Here is a 6,000-nt window from a genome sequence, read left to right as displayed (position 1 = left end):
AAGTCAACCATTGGACTGATCACAGGGACCCCAATGGAGGAGTTAGGGGAAGGACTGAAGGAGCTGAAGGGGCCTTATTTGGTATCAACAGGAGGGGGGTCCTTGGTCCAGTGAAGGCTCAATGCCCTAGTATAGAGAAATGGTAGGGTGGTGAGGCAGGAGTGGGTGGGGGAGCACCCTCATAGAAGCAGGGCAAGGGAGAATGGGATAGGGGGTTTGCAGAGGGGAAACCAGAAAGGAGATAATAATTGAAATGTAAATAAATCCTCATTGCTGGTGGTGATGCAAACTTGTCCAACCAGTTTGGAAATCAATTTGCAGTTTCTTAGAAACCTAGGGATAGTTCTACCTCAAGACTCACCCAATACCACACCTGGGCATATACCCAAAAGATGCCCCACTATACCACAGGGACACTTGCTCAATTATGTTCATGGCAGTTTTATTTGGAATAGCCAGGAGCTGGAAACAACCCAAATGTTCCTCAACTAAGAAATGGATAAAGAAAATGTGGTACGTCTATGGAATGGAATACTATTCAGCCATTAAAAACAAAGACAAAATGAACTTTGTAGGCAAATGGATGGAACTTGAGAATATCCTCCTGAGTATAACCCAGACCCAGAAGGACCTGCATGGTATGTACTGAGTAAGTGGCTATCAGCCATAAATACAGAATACCCACTACACTCCACAGACCCAGCAAAACTAAGCAAGAAGGAAGGCCCAAGCGAGGATGCTTGAGTCTAACTTAGAAGAGGGGATAAAATAGTCATAGGGGGCAGATGGAGGGTTGGAACTGGGTAGGAGAGGGGATGGGAAGAGAATTTGGAGGAGGGGTTGAGGATCAGATGTGGGGAGAGACAGGATAGTAAATGGAAATCTGCAGTGTGGGGATGGGGTGGGGGACATGCCAGAGACCAGGAATCGGGGAGTCTCCCAGGAATCAATGGGGATAGCCTGAGCTGAAACTCACAGCAGTGGGGATATGGACCATAACAAGGCCATCTCTTGTAGTCAGGCAGGAACCCCATTGGAGTGATAGGGAACTAAGGTACCCATAAAACTTTTGACTCAAAATTTATCCTGTCTACAGGAAACCCTTGTTCTTAAGATAGGGCTCTAGATCAGACACTGCATGCAGCACTCCTTCCCCTCTAAAAATTGAGCTATAGCTTCGGGGTCTTCTATTCAGAGATGGTTCTTTACCAAGGGGTTACATGGCCATATTTTTTGGTCTGCCCTTAAGCATATTTCTTTACTTTCAACTAGACAGGTTATAAATTTTCCATATAGTTTTGCATTATTTCTTTTATGTGTTGTCTTTAAATGCTTTTCTTCTTCTAACATTGTACTGTACAGTTCCAGTGTGAAGGTTACCATGCAGCTCCTACGGTATATTGCCTAGAAGTTTCTTCCACTGAATATGCTAGCCTAACCCACTATGCACTCTACCATCCTTAGAGACCTAGTTGTGTCTAATCTGCTGCCCGAAGCTGAGTTTAGCTATATATGTGGTCTAACAAAATCCAAAGATTATTTAAAACATTGTAAAGTTTCTTTCTTTTCCCCTTCCTTCCTTCCTTCCTTTCTTTCTTTCTTTCTTTCTTTCTTTCTTTCTTTCTTTCTTTCTTTCTTTCTTTCTTTCTTCCTGTAGTTCAATCAATCAATCAATCAAGTGTTTCTGGAGCATGAATGTTGTGATGCCAATGTCATGTCACAATGTCCAAAGGTCGGACATGCTTGCTAGAACATGAACACAGTTCTACCACGTTCTTTGTTCCTTCCTGACAAAGGTCATTTTTACTTGTTTCTCATAGCATATTCCTTATTTTCCCTGACATCATCTCAGATTGTCTTTTACTATCCACAGTTCTACCAACATTTGGATCATGTCACATAAGACATTCACCAAATGTCTTCTCTCCTCCCAAGTCCTCTGACATTTCAATGGACACTTCATGTACAGAAATGTAGACATTTTAAAAGCCATGTTCTCAAATTCTTCAGGGCTTCACCCACTGGCCTAGTTCCAAAGTCACTTCTTCATTTTCAGTTACTTAGTATTACAGCAATGGCCTGGCTTGGTAGCAATTCCTTCTGTGTGTACTATGGCAGAATATGATACATTAAATTATTTATAAGTAATACAAATTCACTTGGCTCACAGTTCTGCAGGCTGGGAAGTGTAAGAGCCCAGCACTGACATATGGACAGGACCTCCATGCTCCATGATCTTGTGCCAGGAGATAGAAGGTTTGAGAGGGCATGAGGCAGGCAGGAAGGAGGAGAAATCCATTCTATGTGATAACACTCACTCCTACAATCCTGCTCTCATGAGATAATAACCTATTACACATTCCACTTCTCAATATTGCTGACCAGGTGAGGGATAGTGAGAGCCACAGAAGGGGCTGGCGATGAAGGCGAAGAGAAGAGGATGGGTTTGAAAACTAGGGACTTTGAATCAGAAAAAGTTGGTAACTGACTGGGTAAAAGGAGAGAAAGACTCGGGTTTCCGGCTTTAGTCATCAGGTGAATGACTCCTCCGGAATAGAGAACTAAGTCGTCACCTGACCTTTCTAAGTCTCACTCTTTGTTTATAAAATGGATCCTAGAGGCACTGCATTCATAAAGACTAACAGACAACAGCAGCAAGCCAGGAAAACCATTCTTCTAAAATATTAGGCTGCACAATTTATTTTCCCCAAGCAACACAATCTTCAGAACACACCGAACTCGGGTACCCACATTCTGAGGAAGCATAAGCACTCACTGTGGCCCTCTAAGGGCTGAGGGTGGGAGTATGGGGTGTGAGGAGAGGGAGGGTGTGGGGAGAGGGAGGCTGGGAATAAGTATGGGAATACGATTTTCAATGAATTTCCTTTCTCATGGTTGATTTTCTACCGTGACAGTGTTACGTAAAAGCATTGAATTAAAGAGGATACAGCTCTGGCTGACATTAATGGTGTAAACTTAGGCATGTGCTCAATGGTTCCCACACAGTCTCAAGGTTCTTTGTACCTCCATTCCTGTGTATAACCCATGTCCTGTTTTTTTTTTTCTGGAATTTTCTTCCCAACTATCTCCCTTGGCTAATTCCCTCCTGAACTACTATCTCCTTCTGATTTTACCCTTGTATTTCCATACTACCCCCATTCATGACATTCTCCTCTCTTGTCTTCTCACAGAATGTTATAACTGCTGCTATGATTTTTCTCCTGTTGAGCTGTAAACATTGAATTACTTGTCTGACTCTCTTCCCTTTGCACCATTTATAGCTCATATGTGTTCAAGAAATGTCTGCTTAATGAATGAATCCTGGTATGAGGAGCAGTAACTTTATGCCCCAGACTTTTGGAAATAGTTTCTCTTTCAAACTTTTGTACCCTTAAGCTCTGGTCAGGTTATCGTACTGACATCGTCTCTTCGCTTTTGCAATTTTCACCTGTTTGGTCTTAGAGTAAGAAGCAGCTTGATGCTGACATAATATTTTATATGATCCCAGGTCCCAAAGGAAACCAGTTGCCTTAAAAGACATTGGTTAGCTTCTCCTCTAATCAGAGCGGGAGCTTTCTGGAGGAAGAGAAATTCCAGTTTTGTGTTCCTGACATCCTGCACAGCAATCAGTGGATAATATGTGCTCAGTAAATAAGTGCTAAGCTTAAGTGCCAAGAATAATAGGGCATATTAATTTGTGATGAAGATTTCTATCTAGAGTAGTAGATTTCTGAAATTTAAATGTTTAAACATGTGTAGAAGTGGAGTAATAGCTAAGTGTATGGGTAGGTAAAGCCGAATTGAAATTTCTTTTCACTGTTAACCATGACTGCAGCCCTTGTAACCTGTCCTCTTCGGTAAAGTATACACATACGTGCTGTCCGCCAGAGTTATTAAGACAATTCAGTGGCTAAGCAAAGGCCCCAGTGTATGATAGACGCCTGCTATGTGCTCAGCCTTATCTCACTGAACATGCTACGCTCAACATACTATGTGACTCTGGGACTCAAAGGCTTGCAAGGCTAGGCCAGTGGTAAGGCTGTTAAATTTGCAAAATCTGGAGGAGGCTTAACCAAGAGAGGAAGGAACTAAGGGTAAGGCTGATGAAAAGCCAGCTGAGGGTACTTGCCTCTCAAATTGAGTTTCTTGTCAGAGCTAAAATGGAAAGAGGGAGAAGCAAGCTTCAGAGGCGTGGGTACCAAGCACCACAAAATGATTAAAGTAAAGTGGCTGGCAGGCCGGTGGCCTCTGCTCCTTATCTCGGAAATGCAGCCCTTATGAGTCTCTATCTATCTGATTCATTTTCACAAGTAGCCTTTTTTTTTTTGTAGCTGGGGAGAAAAGGAGGATAACAAAGGAAGCTTGGAGGACTTGAAGGACAGAGTATTTGGGGAGGGGGGCATCCCATAGGCTTTTAGTCCCAGTATTTCTTTTTTTTAACTGCTTGATTGCCAGGGACTCACATGAGGCAAAGGGTTGGTTTAGTTTTTCTTCAGATCAGTGCTTTGTTGACAGCAGAATCTGTCTGACTCACGGGGGGGGGAGTGCGGGGGGGGCGGGTCAAGTGACTTCAGCCTCTCTGATGAGTCACTGCATTGTCTGGCTTCCATTAATGTCCCAGCAGCTGGAGCAGACTTGTTTACTGAGAGAAAGCTGGAGCTGTCTGCAGGTACAGACGTCTGAGCTCACTGGCAGAGGGGAGCAGCCTTGATTCCAGGAGCTTTTGCTCTCACAGGAGTTCCTCATGAGTATCAGTTAGTAGGAGCTGTGGGCGTAAAGAGAAGATGGCTCTTTCTTCTAATTTGCTATCAGGACTAGCAAGTATTTAGAGTTGGAGGTCAAACGATGGGGCAAGAGCTAGAAGGTAGGATCAAGACTTACATATAGCCCTCGGGATTCCAGCAGGATGGATGGTCTATCTATTATGGGCAATTAAAGAGTACTTAGTTGAAAGAACACTCACAAAGATAAGGATAGAGAGGATAGAGTTCTGGGGGTCAGCAAGGAGTGGTAGGAATCCCAGCTAGAGCTGGAGAATAGGTAAGCTGTTGATACTGGCTATGTGGGTTAGTCTCTTAGGGCGAAGAGAGTGGAGTGGAGAAAAACATATCTAATAAATTACTAGGTAGGCAGGGCAGTCGCCACTTGTGGGTCTCGATTTTTCCAATAGTAAAGTGGGAGCAACCCTCTATCTATTTCATCTATTTAAGAGGACCTCACATAGGCAGCACAGTAGCGCTGGTCCTGTGGCATAGGCATGGGAGATACTGCCCTGCCTCTCACCTTGGCGGGGCAGGATAGCTGGCCCCGCCCCCCTCAAAGCTTCAGCACCCTGGAGAGAGGACCTGCACCTCATCTGGGCAACATAGATTTGGTCCTGATGGTGTGGGCACTGGACAGCTAGTCCCTAGGGCACAAGAACAGGAAAGCCTGCCCTTCCATTTGCCCTTGCTAGGACAGTGCTTGAAAGCTGACCCAATGGCTCTGGTGGACTGACTAACCTAGCTACCATCCAGACCAAGATCCAGGGCTTTGAGCTGGCCCACCTCAACACCTACCTCTTCTGTGAATTGCTGGAGCACGTGAAGGGACTGGTCCTGCAGATCTGGATCTCTATGACACAGGGTAATAACAGTATATCTGAGAGGCAGAAGCCAGAGATCTTAAACGAGACCAATGACTCATTGCAATGAATATTTGCAAGGAAAGGTGTATGGGCAGAAGGCTATATTGTGTGACCATGGTAAGAAGTTTATTTTTATCATTTGTTGTTGTTGTTGTTGTTTTGTTTTGAGGGGTTGCAGGGGCCAGAGGACAGATATGGAGAGATAGTGAGATGAGTGGGATTGGGGTACATGATGTGAAATTCACAAAGCATCAACGAGAAGTTGAGAGAGAGAGAGAGAGAGAGAGAGAGAGAGAGAGAGAGGGAGAGAGAGAGAGGATTTGAAGAACTCAGAGAGGTTTTGCAAATGTGGGTTGTGAAGATGCAGAATAGAT

The sequence above is a fragment of the Rattus norvegicus genome, chromosome 13 (assembly GCF_036323735.1).
Source record: "Rattus norvegicus strain BN/NHsdMcwi chromosome 13, GRCr8, whole genome shotgun sequence".
Classification (NCBI taxonomy): Eukaryota; Metazoa; Chordata; class Mammalia; order Rodentia; family Muridae; genus Rattus; species Rattus norvegicus.
Note: the sequence above shows the minus strand (reverse complement) of the source record.